Raw genomic sequence first — 17033 nt, 5'->3', positions numbered from 1 at the left:
CTACAATGGGCGAAATGTAAAATTTCGCGTGGTAGCTCTACGTAGTATCATGCAACGGATCCCGTTTTAATCGGCATACCTATCAATATAAGAGACAGGCGAATTTCATCGATGTGTCGAGCTCTAATTACAGTAAACCCCTCTTTTACGGAGACCGGCAGGACAAAAAAATTCGACTGGAAAGATTGTTATAGAAGGATTTTTTAAAAGCGTAATTATTATTTGGCCATAATAGAGGCGACCGTTTAGAGAAACACCATTGAAACAAGTGCTGAAAAAAGGAAATATTAAGTCATTGCATTTTCCCCCAACGTTTTGAGTGAGGTTTATCAATTAGCCTGAAAATCTGAGGACTGACAATTACTGACGTTATCGAATAGGTGTCGAAATAACCGAAGATAATTGTATCAGAGTTCGTACATATACTTATAAGCTGGAATGTGCTGTCCTAAAGATCTTTTCATAAAGCAATCACCTGAAAAATAAATTTAACTGATATTAAAGCCATTTTTAATTAATATATTAACACTTTTATCATGATCGAGATACAGTTACCTAGGTCATTGATTAAAAGTCATTGATCTACTTAATTGATGCAACTGATCTATTTTGGGCTATTATTGTACCAGGTATTTTACGGGTGCATTTTTTTCAAATGCATGAAAAGCAATATTTCTATAATCTAACAACTACTAAAAATGAAACTATATCTCAATATTTACGACATGCATCCAAAAATTTAAAACAAATTTAAAGTTTAGGTGCATCTGATCCAAATTCAAGCTAAACAGAAGTTATTCACCACTCTAAGCCTAGAAAAAAATATGGAAGTAGAGTAATGCAAAAAGTAGGTATTTGTGCAGAAAGATGTCGTCTCCACTTGTTAATACGAGATGTGCGGAAAACTGGCTATATATACATATAGAGATGTTGATTTTTTTTTGAAGTCTGTGAAGGCAGAGGAATTTCTTTCCAAAAAATCAGCCATTTTATATAGCCAATTTTTCCGCCTATATCTTGCAAGAAAAGTAGCCTATATGTAATCCTAAGATGTGATGCAATGTAAGCGGGAAAAAGCTTTAAACGTGAAATCCCGATGAGTAAAAGAGTTGCGACAACAAAAATAAGTCGAACGGGAAAACGTGCTAAATGGAAACATTATAGGCGGGATATATATCACGTCTGTATATGACATCTTTCTTCAGAAAAGGCAATAACGCGAAGCCATTTAGAATCACACAGATGCACATTAAATGTTGTTTACCCAAACGCGAGTGTTTATTTCTTTACACGAGATCGTAGCTAGCGGAAACCATAAATTTTCTTTAATGTGACATGAGTGATTCGAAAGATAAATAATACTCCAGAACGGCTCAAAATAACGCCTTATAATATAAACATAAGAGAAGACTATCTTATTGACTGTGTAAGTAGGTACTTCATTTGCTAAATTTTATTACATGGTAGGCCTACATGTGCACTTTATATGGATTCAATTTTTGTATATTAACATGAAAAACAAACCCTGCTGTATTTAAAATAAAAAATAGAGGAAAATGCCATCAAAACCTGGTAAAAATGTTGATTGAAATATTAATGTATATGTATCATCTAAAAAAAGATTTTTGGTAGGCCTCTAGCTTGTATCGTCTTACTTTAGACCTAAGCCACATGACCAGACATTTCGCAAACTGGCTAGACTTCGGACATTGGCACAATAACACTAAAATTCCACTAGATATTTTATAGATTTAAAAATTGGCCAAAAACTATCCCGTATTGGTTTCACGGTTTTATTGTGTTTAATATTTTGTCTATTCAGTTTTATTAAAAGACATTTTTTAAAATGTTTCAAATAAGACAGTTTGTAAATTTTTTTTACTTGCGATTTAAAATTTGGTTAATTCAAAACTTTTGTTTAATACATAAACAAGAACATTGAAATACACACTTTCAAACTTCAAGGGACTAGCATCCTTTTAGTAGTTCAATAGAAATACATTATAATTTTTTCATTAAAAAAACCGACTTAAATAACTTTCTTCATAACATAAGCTTCGTGAAAAGCTAGTTGAGCCATGCCCCTTACATGGGGCTAAATTTGAAAAATTAAGAATCAAATATTCCTCACCCATTTAATGTTTTCATAAAATCCAGAGTCCAAGTATTTAAGAACCACTGGAGCTCAATGGTTTCACTGTAAAATGATTTTTATACGTCCTTTTTTAAAATATTGGAGAAGGCAACTTTGTTGATGTATATATGTATGTGGATTCCACTAATTGCTATAAAGTAGGATAAAACCCATAAAATTTCATTGATAAACTTACTGGACCTTTAACAGCGTTTCTATTATTGTGTTCATGGGACCTATTGACCTTTTGCTATAAGATAATACAGTAGTTAACGGAATATTTTATTGGTAATGAATGTAGTGATGACGAGAACTTGAGCATTAATGATTTTAAAATATGGAAAATTCAATCTTATCCAAAATCCACAAACCAAGTATTAACCCTTTAAGCAGTTTTTTAAATTTTCCTGATCCGCATTTTATAAGTGCCACATTGGAAATAAAAGCGTGTTAAGAGCCCGAGATATTTTGACCGAAATAAAGCAGATCAAGTTCGACGAGATATTTTTGGATTGCCACTGTAAGGGTTGAAGAGCAAGTATATTCTTTAGAATTTTGTAACCACCTCTCTCAGCAGCATAATCACTATTGCTGAACTCGTATGTACAATGAAGTTTACAAAACAGTAACGTCACAACTGATACAAATTAGCCCATGATGACAATCCAAGAGAATTTTCATGAATTATAAAAATAGGCAATAGTTTATTTCACCTGAAAATAAGAATAGATAGACATATAACTCCATTTTTTACAGAATAAAAAGCATTTGGCAATACAGAATGTTTCCTATCAAAAAATTCTAGAATTTTAATTGATAGCCACAGAAAATGTGTTTTTCATAATTTTGATGTTATTATATCAATGGAAAAAATATTGCTCAAAACTATGTGCTGTCCTAAATTTATATATGTTTGTGATTGTACTTTTTAAGTATTCGAAAACACTGAGATTCAGCAAATACCATCAATTACATCTTGAACCAGAGAATAGACTATCTGATCAAACACGGGACTTCATAATTAGCCCATCATCTACTGACGGTAGGAAGTAGACCTAGTCTACCAGGTAAGATTATTTATTATGTACCAATTAATTATATGGAAAACAGTACTAGTTTCATTTTTTAAATCTTTAATTAGAACTGAAATGACTAAATTTACATAATCATTTATTATAATTTTCTTCTCATTCTTTTCATAATCTGGTAGATAAAGGGTTAAAATACTATATACGTCCTTAAATTTACCAAAAAAGTTTATATATATATTTATATAAAATTACATTTACCTCTAAATTACATAAATCCTCTCATGATACCCTTGAAGAAAAAGTTTGCCCTACTAAGCATTGAATTTGAAATATACGCCCATACAATGAGTAACATAGGCCTACTACAATCAAAATTGAAGAATTCCAGTAGTTCACGCTCGGGCTCACGTGGAACGGCTGCGGGTCCGGGGAAGCTTTAACTATTAGTACATAAGGAGCCTTTCAGACGATGAGGAATGCGCCCGAAAACTTGAGTGTTCGTGCGGGTCCGGATGGCCGCATGTGTCAAAACCTAAGTGCGGGCTCCGCATCCGCACATACAGGTTTTGTAAATTAGGTTATATGGAGCTATTCACAAGACGCGGGTCCGGGTGGAACTCGCCCGCATCTTTGGTTACTTTTAAAGGTGATTTTGCATGGAATATTTTAATTATTTGCCATAAATACCCTTGAAAACACCATATGAAGGTCCCTGTTCATCGAAAGAATGCACTCACATACGTCTATCCATCCGTTTCCTTCTGAGATAAACGAGATACAGCAACTTTAACTGCCTACGTGTTACATACTTAAACAGGATTTTTTATTAAAATTATTCAAAAACTTTTATAGCACAAAATATGGGTAAATTTTGGTGATTTTGAAAAAGTTGCATGTTGTGTTAAATTCAATAAAAAATAACCATCAATTAAAATCCTAAAAGCTCGTGTTAAAGTACCGTAAGCTAGGGTGACTGCCACACTTTTGAGGTTTTTCCTTGATATCTTCCCTTATGCCTAGGCTGCTGGGGATTTTACTAAAGGTAGCCCATCTCAGCTTTCGATTTCTGGTTCAAAAAAAAAATTATGACAAGGAAAGGACAGCGAATTTTTTTCATGTGTCAGTCACCCCCTTGGAGGTTGGCGACCATATGCCATAACTTTTTCTCGCCTGTCACACCCATTTTTATTGAATTCCGGTTGTAACTTTACTTGGAACCCTTTGAAAAAATTATTTCTGCCTAAAATTAGGTCATTTTTGAATTTTTAAATAATCTCCGAAACCTAAAAAGTTTATTGACATTTTAAAGTAAAGAAAGCATTTGTTTTTACTTTTTTTAGAAAATTGATTCGCTGAAACATTAACAAAAATAAAGATTTAAAACTTGAAAATATAAGGCTCTTCTTAAAAAATAACACTATAAATATAGCATTCATTTCTTTCAATCCACTACAAACTTGTTGTCCCTGCCAATTGGTCAAGGTTTCTTGATTTTCATTATGATTCGGCACCTCGGATACCAAATTCCGTCAGCTGGGTCAGGCCGAGTAAAATTTGTCAACTTCCTTCATGACCCTTAACGCCTCTCCAATAAGATAAAAAATGGTGAGCATCTGTTTCTTATCACGCTAAGCCTCTTCAAGTGTTTCATTTGAGTAATTGAGGTAGGGTCGACTACCCAGCTTCCACACATACTTGAGAACCATTGCTGGGACAATAACAAACTAGTGAAAAAAAAGGCGAAAACTCTGAAAAAACAGGTGGCACAAAGTCACGACCTGAATCCCCATTTTTTGTTTATGCGTCATATTTCTGCCAAAATTCAATACTTTTACAATTCAAATAAGTATTTCTTATCGTATAAGTAACTTCTACATAGAAATATTAAAACTCCCTAGTTTCCACGGACCACACACTGTCTACACCAGGAGAGGTTTACACGCACTTGAAAAATTTCGTGTAAATCACAATATAACTTAAAAAATTCTCTAGACAACAGCTGACAGCAGATGATGCAATAAATGCTGTCGGTGAGTCACCTACAGCTCCTGAATCGGCATGAAAATTTTTGAAACCGATTGTCTATCCATACGCCCCCAGGAAGAGCTTGCATCCTAAAATTCGTGAATGGCGCATAGTCGGAACCTTGGCACAAAGTCACCCCAGTTTACGGTATGTAGCACCATAGTGTTGAGACAGAGTTTCAAGGCATTTGAATGAGTGATGTTTGAAAAAAATGTTCCTTATCTACCAAAAAACTTGGTGTGTTTTGAGAAAAAAGCCTTTTAGTGAAAAACATTAGCATGTGTAATGCCCGCTAGCAATTTATATTAAAATATTTTAAGAATATTTTTGTACAGCTAGAACCTTCCGTTTGTCCATACTTATCAATTTTATTCTTAAATAATAAAAAATAAAACTTAGAAAAATTAAATACTATAAAAAAACAACGCACTACCCACGTACAACGTTCACTGCACTGGGTGAAAACAAAACGAGTCTAAAAATGCGGGCGAAATGCCCGCAAATATATGCTCGTGTGAAAAGGCATGCGGATCCGGACCCGCATCCGCTCCGTGTGTAAGGGGCCTTATTTGCCTTTCCTATCCAGAGAGCTTGAGTGAAATAAGGCATTCATATAATCCATTTTTTTTTAATCTACTGATTATAAGGGTGAAAAAAAAAGTTTTGAGCATTTTTGAAAACTCCCTTTTGCCCACATAATTCATACAATAGGAATCCGGCAGCACCAATACAAGGATTGTCTCTCCCAGACCATTGATCCAACACAACTGAGAAAACCTACAAACTTGGGGGGAAAAGGGAATACTCCTGAGAAAATGGCATTATAACCCAAAAGGGATGACAGATACAACAGGAACATCATTTCCCCTTTTGCATGCACTAATCCTTATTTATCACCGGTATTGCTGTCAGTGAGATCATTCTCACCTACTGGTGCTGGTGGTTTGGGGCGATACAAAAACTAGATGTACAGAATGCGTTCCGTAAGTAATGAGACCAAATTCATAAAAAATCATATATTGGACATATTCGTACAATTAGTTAAAAATCTTCAAAATAGCACCCTCCTGCATCGATACATTTATGGAGGCGGTGTTTCCAGGCCTAGAAGGCCTTCTCCGGGAGGTTCTTTAGAGCCGATGTAACATGAGCCTGTATGTTTTCAATCGTTTCCCAATGTTTCCCCTTCAGAGCTCTTTTTAAGCGAGGAAACAAAAAAAAGTCTGGGGGAACCAGGTCAGGACTGTAGGGAGGCTGGGGAACCCGTGGGGTATGGGTCCTGGCCAGGAAATCGTTGACAACGAAGGCGCTGTGGCTCGGCGCGTTATCGTGATGAAGTTTCCATGCGTCCTTGATGTCACTTCGTCAGCGCGCGACCCTCCTTTTCAGCCTTTTGAGCACTTCCAAGTAAAAAGCTGCGTTCACAGTGGTCTCGGTAGGTACGAATTCATGGTGGACAATGCCTCTGACATACAAAGACAATGAGCATGGTTTTGATCCTGGACGCGTCACATTTACTTCGATTCGGGAGGTTGATGGACGTCCACTGCGGGGTTCGTCGGCGACATCCTCTCGGCCCTCCTTGAACGACTTGTGCCATCGATGAGAGAGAGAAATTGTGATTTGGACAAGCTATCACTACCAAAGGCCTGCTAAATTAATAGAAACGTTTCGATGGCGGACTTCCCAAGTTTAACGCAAAATTTGATAGCGTAAAGCCAGGTTTTCCTAGAAGCAGGTTTCTACAGCGCGCGCAGCGTATAAAACGCTGATTGGTCAAAAAAACCAAATTTCAAGTTTTTAACCAATCGAGCGTTTTCACGCTGCACACGGCGCAAAAGTTCTACACCTAGGAAAACCCGGCTTAACGTTTATAATCAATAAATTCCATGTTCTACCTCGAAACTGAAAGTCATATACTGAGACAAATTGTGGCAGAAATTAAAGAAAATAAAGCAAGTGGCTACGATCGAATTACACCTAAAATGATGAAAATTATTTCTCACTACCATATAGATGTATTAAAGGATTTAGTGGATTCCTCAATAACAAATGGAGTATTTTATTCTGAACTAAAAAATTCTCTCGTGCATCCTATATTTAAAACTGGAGATTGCAATGACACTAACAACTATAGACCTATCTCAATTCTCCCGATTTTTTCAAAAATTCTAGAAAAGTGTATGAAATACCAACTGCTCAATTTCCTGAATCATCAAAAATTCTTTTCAGCCAATCAATATGGATTCCAAAAAAACAAAAATACAGAAATGGCAATTCTAAAATTAACGGGCTTGATAAACAATGGAATAAATAAAAATAAATATTCAATAATAGTTTTTTTGGACCTAAAACGAGCATTTGATTATGTGAACCTAAACATTTAAACTAAATCTAAATGGTAACATTATATCTTTTGCAGATGAGATAGTTTTATATGTTGAGGATACAGAAACAGATAGTTTGGTTAAAAGAACAGAGAAGGACCCAACAAAAATAAATCACTGGCTAATTAAACACAAATTAAAAATAAATACACAAAAAACTAAATTTATGTGCACGAAAACAAGAAATATAAATGACAGTACAGAAATTCACGTAAAATTACACACTCACTGCCAATCTCAAACTATATCAGTATGCAATTGTGAAGAAATAGGTAGAGTGTTCAATTATGAATACTTAGGAATAATTATACAAGATAACCTGAAATGGAACATACATAGTGAAAAAATTATAAAAAAAACTCGGAATGTATTCAGGAGTCATTTATAAACTTAAATACATAGTTGATAATAACTTCTTGAGATATCTTCTATGCGTGGGTTTATTCAAATATAAATTACAGAATATGTGTCTGGGGAGGAGCATATTATGAAAACATACACAATCTAGACAATCATTACAATAAATTAAGAGAATTAATAAATGTTCCAATAGAAAACAAAAACATACAGTGCCACATATTGACACTGAGACAGAACTATATGTACAGAATTTATAAATTTATCACCAAAAACAAAGAATGGTTAGTAAAAAATGAAAATAGAACCTCGAATAGATATAAAAATATCTATCAAGTGCCTAAAAGTAACAAAACATCATTTCAAAAAAGTTTTTGTTACACCTCACCGAAAATAATGAACTTCATCTACTCTAGTAATTACACAAATAGTAATAAAAATACAGATTACAATGTCTTTATTATGATCAAAAACACAGATATTAATGCAGTACTTTGAAATAAATTATTGTACCAATGCATATTAATTATATATTAAAATACATCTAATTAAGGAAAGAGCTGTTGCTGAGAGACAAAATCATGTAATTAAAATCATATAGGCCTGCTGGAAGGACTTCATAGTCCCTTGGGGCTACATAGTGTATGTATTATATGTGTGTGTTTTTTGTGTCGTGTAACATATGTTTGTATTTGTATATTGTATTATATATTTGTATATTGTAATTTGCTGTTTGTTCGTTTAAAAAAAAAAACGCTGCTCCATAGAACGACCCATCGCGCCGTGTTACATTAAGCTCAAAACGGGCTTCAAAGAACGCACGTCCTGACTTTCCGGCAGCTTGGAGCCGACTGAGAATGGGTGCGTTATGAAGCTAACACCCCCCTCCACCTAGACCAGCAGGTTAGAGGGCGCTGTGGTGTATAGTCGCGTCTGGAAAAAATTGGTCCCATTACTTATGGAACGCACCTTGTACTTCAAATGATTCTTACAACACTGGTAATGAAGGCCAAGTCTTTGGCCTGATATTTAGGAGTAGCATTGTTTTTACAAGTCAAAAGTGTTTTGGGTGGAGCAGAAAATAAAAGATCTGAAACCAGAAGTCCATCAAAATCAAATTCTGCTACACACCAGCAGGGTGTTTCAGCTTCAAAAAAAAATATATTCAATGTGTTATTTTTATTTCTTTTTACTGTGATTAAGTAAAGCAATTACATAAAAAATGAAATTAATTTTTTTTAATTATCGCAAAATCAATGCAATCAGATTTCCGCCCCTTAGTCAAAGAATTGATTTCAAAATATATATATTTTTAAAAATTAACACAAAATAATGAGAATACGTGAATATACGGAGGAAATGCCTACATTCTAGATTATGAAGAATTAATAACACTAGTATATATAATTTCAGCAGATTTCAGCCATTTTGACACCCCCCCCCCCGTCAGCAAAACTGCCCCTTTCTCAGCAAAATTTCGTCAGCTCTGCTCTCCTACCTACTAACGCATATTGGGATCAAAGGTGTATGCTGGGGGGGGGGGGGGAAGACACAAGCCTCACTGTCTCCCCCCCCCCCATACGATCAAAAATTTATTTTTGTTGATGCAAAAAAAAAAATTAAAATTTCAGAAGAAATACTTTTATGCATCATTATAATCAATTTTTGTTAATTTGAATGCTATTTGAAAAGGCTAAGAAGTTAAAATTTCTTTAAGACTAGTTCTCAAACAGGGGTCTGTGTACACTCTCAGGGACTTTGCGCCTACTCGAGAAAAATAAAAGTGAATTTGGAAAAAAAAATTATTTTTATATAATAAAAATAAATCAGCAACTGATAAATTAATAAAAAATAGACTTCGCAATAGAAATTATACACCAAAAAGGGCTCCGCGAGTCAAACAAGGTTGAGAACCACTGCTCTATAAGAAATTCATTGAGACCCACCCTCCAAGATAGCATCTTCAACCTATTGCTCGTGGGCACCAAGAGTGCTCAGTGCTCATGTCCGATTTCGTGCTCGTGAGAACTTGACCAACGCTTCGATTAAACACCCTGCAAAAATGTCATTCAAAGATTACAATTTTGCAGATTCCAGGCATACCTATATCAAAGTGAGAGGTGCTCTCTTCGTTTGATGATGGCATATGCAGCGTTCACGATTTGAGAAAGGTTGAAGACCCCTCCTCTAAGCCATATAAGCTAAACTAGTGTTTCCCAAAGTGAGCAATATTGCCCACTGAGAGCGATGGAAGGGTCCAAGGGGGCAGTAGAAGCTATGTATGTAACATAGGATCCCATGGGTTGGCTTGAGTTGTGGGCGATGAGAAAAAAAATTACAGATGGGGGCGATGGAACAAAGTCTGAGGAACTCTGTGCTAAACGGAGTTATCTGATGTGGCCCATCACCTCAAACCTAATTTTGTAAAAATGAACTAAGCGGCACATTTACAGTTTGCTCAACTGGCCTGTGCCACAATTCCAGAGCATTTAAACGGCCAGAAGCCTTTTTTCACATCACTCAAGTAGGCCCGTGGCACATTAACAGATCACTCGTGACCCACAACACTTAAACGGTCCGTGGCGCAGTTGTAGAGCACTTAAGCGGCCCGCACTGCAGTTCCAAATCACTCAAGCTACCCGCGGCACATTTCCAGATTACTTAAGTGACCTGCGGCATAATTATGAATCACTTGAGTGACACGCGGCAGTTTCAGAGCACTTAAGAGGACCGCGATACATTTCTATAGCACTTGAGCGGCCGAGATACTTTATAGATCCACGGAATATTTAGAGATCGCCAAAGTGGCTCTATAGAGGACTTATCAATAGGGAGAATGTCAGTTCAGGTGCCCACAAACTAGCGAAACTTTTTCCTCGTTTTTGGTATACTCAGTAAAGATGTTATTAAGGATATTTTATATTTTTATAAAGGGTAGTTGATGACGTAAGCATCATTAAATCCCTCTCCCTTGTCATCAAAAGTCAGAAAACCCGAAACCCCTTCCCCAATCGACGCTGACGTTATACTTCAATGACCCCTTTTGAGTAAATTTGTCACACCATTTGGAAAAATATGCTGCCATCTACCAGTGAAAATATGGTCAAGTACTCTTGGAAAAAATTTTAATTGCATTTTTTTTGTTTGATGAACTCAAAACTTCCACAAATGTCATGAAAAATAAATTTTTCCCAAGGTTATGGGAAATTTATTACTCCTTACCATAAAAGGGACGGGGTTCCTAGAACGCAGAAAAGACAAACTGTGGGATTTTTCTTTCTCTCTTCACTTCTACATCCTTACGTACAGAACTATATGGACCAGGGCACTACTCCTCGAGTACCGGAAATATAAACTGAACTTGTCGTTTACTTGAATCTCTTGCTACAGGTTTTAAATAATTCTCCTGCAAATCGAAACCATAAAATCTACGATATATACATATTAGTTTTCAGACATTAAATTAACATTCTTTTAGGGTAGTGTTTCACAAAGTGGGCAATATCGTCCCCTCGTGGGCGATGGAACAGTCCAGGGGGGGCCATAGAACCTACTAATTTAACATAGGATCTTATGGGTTTACTTGGGTTGGGCAGCGATGGGAAAAGTTTGGGAGCCTGACTTAGAGCAGTGTTTCTTAACCCCCTTGCGGTCTTTGGGGGGGCCATGGGTGAAAAGCAGACGAAAGTACAGCAACGACAAGTGAAGTGGGCCACAGAGAACTGTAAAGAAATAAAGCTTTCAAGTGAAAAAATGCGGGAAAGAATGTCACTACTTTCAGAATCTAGCATTGCTGTCCATGGTACTAGCGCAACCTTAACCCATATGTTTACAGCCAGGGGCTTCATCTCCATAAGGCCTAAAGAAATAGATCTGGTGCTATGATTTTCGAGTGTAAGTAGCAAATATGCAAGCTTTTTGTTATACTACCAGCTAATTATGGGCCCCCAGAACATCACTATGCCAGAGAACCCATGATGTTGACTGCCATGCATACAACCCACATTTACAGAGACCTATATCTCCTATATAATTCGACTATTGGGTGAAACGAATCCCTCAATGTGCATCTGTGCTTGGACCAGGGTTCCAGAGATCAATCATATTGATAAAATTTTGTTCGCTATAAATTTAGTTCTGACTGAATTTGATTCAATAAGGGGCTGTTCAAGTATTACGTAAGCAAATTTTTAGCCATTTTTGACCCCACCCCCTTGTCAGCAAAATTTTGTCATCAGCTCTGCCCCTCTGAATCCCAACTCATATTTTCATAAAGCGGGGGTTGATGACGTAAGCATTATCCAAACCCCCCTCCCCGTCATCAAAAGTCAGCAAATCGGAAACCCCCTGCCTCCCCCATCGACGATGATGTAATATTTGAACGGCCCCTAAGTAGAAAAGGGCACAGAGGAGGGGTAGGGGCCCTCAATAAGACTGGGGAGCCATGAGAAGAAAATATGGTCCAAAGGGGGCCACAGGCATCAGTTTGATGTCAAAAATTCTCTTGGGGGGGGGGGCTGTCTTCGTGCCTTCATTACGAGCCACTTCTGTTAAATAAAAACAAATACTGTAATTTTGTTATTGAAAGTGTCTCATGATTTTTTGAGGTAAATTCTCCAATGCATCGGCAGTCAGAAACCGGCAGTTATGAAATTAGATACATTTTCCCGAAACATTCCAAGCCATTCAATGGTAGTTTCACGGTTAAGGAATGGATGATAAAAGCAGCTGAAAATGTGTCTCGAACACACAACGAATAAAATAACAGAATTGCAGAATAAAAAAAACTACTCCAATTCAGATCAGAGGCGTATTTATTGAGTGAGGGAAGGGGCTAAGTGGGCCCTAACACAGGGTGGAAAATTTGAGGAATTGAGGTCAAGAAAATTAAAGTAGGAGGGGGGAAAAGGACAGCAAAATCATAAATCTGCCTCTGCCTACAGAGGGAAATATCAATGAGAAACCAAAAGTTAACTAGAGAATGGACAAATATGTAAGCAAGGTGCCAGGTCAATGATTGACTAAAAGGGTTACCTAGAAAGAGTGAGCATGGGGGTGACCTAGACAGGAGTTGGCTGAAATTGGTTTTTTGTGGGTCCCAACTTCAAGGTGCGAATTTCCATTCGCCAATCTCCCCATTAAAAAGTCCCGCCACCGAGAGCAAGACCTACAACAATACAATTATTCAATCATTACACTTCACCTCTGAAATATAGATGGCAGCACTGAAAATGAGACAATACTAGATATGCACTGAGTTAGGTACACACACACACACACACTCCCGGCCCAACTCAGCCGGTATTAAATTGCCCATGGCGATAGACCAGACTCATGGGCGGAGATACGGGGGGGGGGCATTGCCCCCCCCCCTTCCAACTCAATCTCCGCCTATGACCAGACTTGTGCTCTGTTTGAAAGAAAAAACTAGAGAGTGAGGAACCAGATTAGTGAGTACTATAAACGGTAACCCAGAAAGGAACCTAGAGTAAGAAATCACAGAGAGCAAGAACACATCAGCGAGTAACCGAACGAGTGATCTAGAGAGAAAGAAAACAGTGAGCAAAGGATGAAAAGTGAAAGCACATTAGTGATCAAAAGAATGACTTAGAATTAGACACAGAAGCATAATAACGGAAAGAAGTATACGGGCTATAGACCAGGGCGGCAAGTTTGAAAAAAATTAGGGTAGAATAAGATAAGGGCAGCAAAATTTGTGTAGCCTACAGGAGGATTGTTTAAACCTTGGTTTTAACCAAATGTTTTTTTTTCAAAAAGTCAAATAAAAGTGGCCTAAATATTATTTTTTACTTGAAAAATATCATATTGGTTCATTATTAGCCAAAATTTTTCATTTTCATCACATTTTATATTCTTGGGGCATATTTTCATGGTATATCTTTAAATGGCATAAGATGGTGTAAGTGGTGTTTTTTCAGTCTCATAAAAGTGGCCTGAATATATATATATTTTTTTCATATGAAGTTTCTTAGTTATTTAAAGTTATGTACAGAAGTTAAAATTTCTCATTCTTACCACATTTTCTAACCTTTGGCTATATTCTGATGCTCTATCTATAGCAAATTCATGAATAAGGATTGCATTACACATCTAAATGCAGTGGTGTATTATCTCACTGGGTTTCTTTTTCGCTTCACAAAGCAGTAGCAACAGTAGTGATACCATCATGCTAGGGGCAGGTGGTCCTATAATCCAATAAAGACACCAGCTGTCCTTAAAGGACAAAGACTAGTGTACTAGTAGTTACATTACCTCACAGACATTTTCATTTTCTTTCCCATAAGAAGTAGCACATCTCCTACTGTATATCTGTTTTAATATTCAATAGTTTTTTTTTATACTTTCACTGTTAGCCCCAGTTAATCAGGGTTCTACTGTATAGTAGTAGTAACAGATTTATAAAAAATAATCAGCTATATGCAGGGTGATTATAATTAAAGAGTTTTGATTCCAAAACTATACAATAAGTACTGGTCAGAATGACTTGGAAATTTGCATGGATACTCCTGAAGCAATGGAATTTTCTTTGGTGAAAGAAAAAAAGTGAGAGTAGTGCAAAATGTGCAAGTAGATGATGCTGTACTTGGCCAGCAGTAATAATCTATTGTGTGCAGCCACATCATTTCGGCACTTCCACAGCATCAGCGTGTGGATAGAACAACTTCTATCACGATGCACATTGCAATACCAGCAAAGCAGCTGCTGAAGACCCATTTTGACAACAGGATTGCATGACACCTGGCTGGCCATCAGTTCATTTGACCTTAACCCTTGCAACTTCTGGCTGTGGGGGGTACCAGTGGCGGATCATGATTTTGGGAGGCCCCAGGCGCAACCTGATCTGGAGGCCCCCCCATCAGGGGCGGATTAAAGGTAGGGGCTGTCACCCCCCCCCCCCCCGAGAGCAGAAAAATTAAATGAAAAAAAAATATTTTCTACGTTTTTGACTGAATAACAAACCAAGAAAATAAATTTGCTTAAAAAAGGGGGAAAATTCAGAATTTTTTCCAAAAAAAATCAGAACCGTCCTGAAAAATTGAACACATTGTCACAACCACCGCCCCCACCCACAAATTTGCGTTTATCCACCACTGCACCCTTTTGGCCCTAATAAGAACGAGATGGTTCACTAAAATGAACAGTATTATGAAAATCATAACTTTTTTTTTATTTTTGCATCACCAAAACCATAAACACAAAAATAAGATAAGGAAATATGATATTCTCTGGTACTAGATCAAAAATAATCACACTCCCATTAAAAAAAAAAAAAAAAATCACAGTAAAATTCTGCATCATATTTTTAGTAATCTAAGATGTCCGTCCTGGTGCCTTCAGCCAGCCACACGGCAAAAATGGAGATCCGTCATAGTTTTAGTAATTTAATATTACTGATTAATAAAGATTTGATAATATCTCAAATATAATATATTTGATTTGATATAAAGATACTGATAATATTTAATAGAAAAACATTTCTTCAATAGAGGGAAGAAATTATATCAGAGTAAATATAAGAATTATATTTTTAATGGAAGAAATTAGGTCAGAATGAATAAAATTTAATGAAAGAAATTATTTCATAATGAATTAAAATTATTGTCAATGAAAGAAATTATTTAAAAAAAATTTTTTAGAAATTATTATTTTTTATTTGTTTATTCTATTTTATTTTTACTATTATTATATTAATTATTATTATTTTCTCTTTCAGCCACCTCGTTGGGCACTCTGCCTGTTGTGGCCTTTGCCTTTGTATTATTTGTATTCAGAGTGAATAAAAATCTTCTATATTATGCCCCCCCCCGTTTCGTTTAATAACGAAAAATGCCACAGTATAACATTGTGGCCCGCGTACTTTATAAAATGTTTCAATATGGCCTGCTATGCCTCAAAGGTTGAAGACCACTGCAGTAGCCTCTCGCTAATCCGGTACGTATTAGACCACGGTGTGCCAGATTTTACCGAAATTGCTGGATTAACTTTGAAGAAACCCATTGAAATAATATATGAAATTTCGTGCAAAGACATAGTCAGGACTTGATCAGCAATTAAGAAATATTAGAACGTGTTAAGGGGTTAGGGCATCAGGAGAAAAGTGACACCACACCACCTAAATATCCTGGACTACTGGACGTGCACGATCGAATTCTCGAGAGACTACTGTAGTTGAAATGCTCAAATAAAAATTTATCAGATAATTTATATATTTTTAGTTTTGCTTACCGTTATTTTTGAAGACTCTGCCATCTAAATCCTAAAGGAAATCTTGAGGTTCGGCATGAAATTTTTTTTCATTACAATAACACACATTACAATTACATTAACAATAAACACTTTTCGGTCTGACACAAAGATGTTGTCTACCCAAGCCTCCTTGATCAATCCAAAAATGTAGCTCTTTTTTTTTAGAAAGAAGGAAAAGAAACCCCCTTGATTTTTTTCAGCCGGGGAGGGAGTGTTAAAAGAGAAACAGAAAAATCACGTGATTCAGAATGCATGTCATTCAGCATTCATTTCAAACCCCACTTTTTTTTTGTCATATGGTCGTATGGTTCCAGTCATAGATTGCAAATGTATATGTTGTTTGAACCAGCTTATAGTATTTCATTCAAACAAGTGGGAGACAAAATCACAATAAGAGCTCTACTACATTCATTTTAATTAGTACGACTGTCTCTTCCTGTCGATGTCGCCGCTTGCCGATAGCCATCTTGCCATCCATTATACTGTATACAAAAGCTTACACCAAAGCTGTCGTATTATCGGCGCCCATGAAAGCATTTAATACTGTGGAATGAGACATCTGTTTATGCCTTCACTACAATTTTCATTTCGGACAGACATTAGGACCTGCTGTTCTCATCCCTCCTCCTGCTTGTGCCCTTAGGGAAATACTGTTTGAAAATGACCCTCCCTGAATGATCGCTTTACAATGTCTCTTCTTTCTTTGTCGGGGAAGAACTGGCCCTTGAGAGCTGCGTCTTGTAAATTGTTCTTTTCTTTCAGTTCCCGTTTTTCTTCCATAACTCTTATAGGTACAGTATACATTAAAAAAAAAAAAAATTGCGGTTAAAA

The 17033-nt window shown here is 36.4% G+C and overlaps 1 protein-coding gene across 1 annotated transcript in view; it reads right to left on the bottom strand.

The window, feature by feature from the left end:
- Positions 1-17033, bottom strand: part of LOC149065811 (uncharacterized) — a 41950-nt gene that overhangs the window by 16759 nt on the left and 8158 nt on the right. The window contains exon 3 of the transcript XR_016195629.1: positions 421-475. The gene's annotated coding sequence lies outside the window, so the exon portion shown is untranslated. The remainder of the gene's footprint in view (positions 1-420; positions 476-17033) is intronic.

Source organism: Pholcus phalangioides, unplaced genomic scaffold (assembly GCF_987345545.1).
Source record: "Pholcus phalangioides strain wild (caught in Gottingen) unplaced genomic scaffold, Ppha-v1.0 ptg000039l_1, whole genome shotgun sequence".
Classification (NCBI taxonomy): Eukaryota; Metazoa; Arthropoda; class Arachnida; order Araneae; family Pholcidae; genus Pholcus; species Pholcus phalangioides.
The sequence above is the reverse complement of the archived record's forward strand: the minus strand, read 5'-3'. Positions and strand labels throughout refer to the sequence as shown.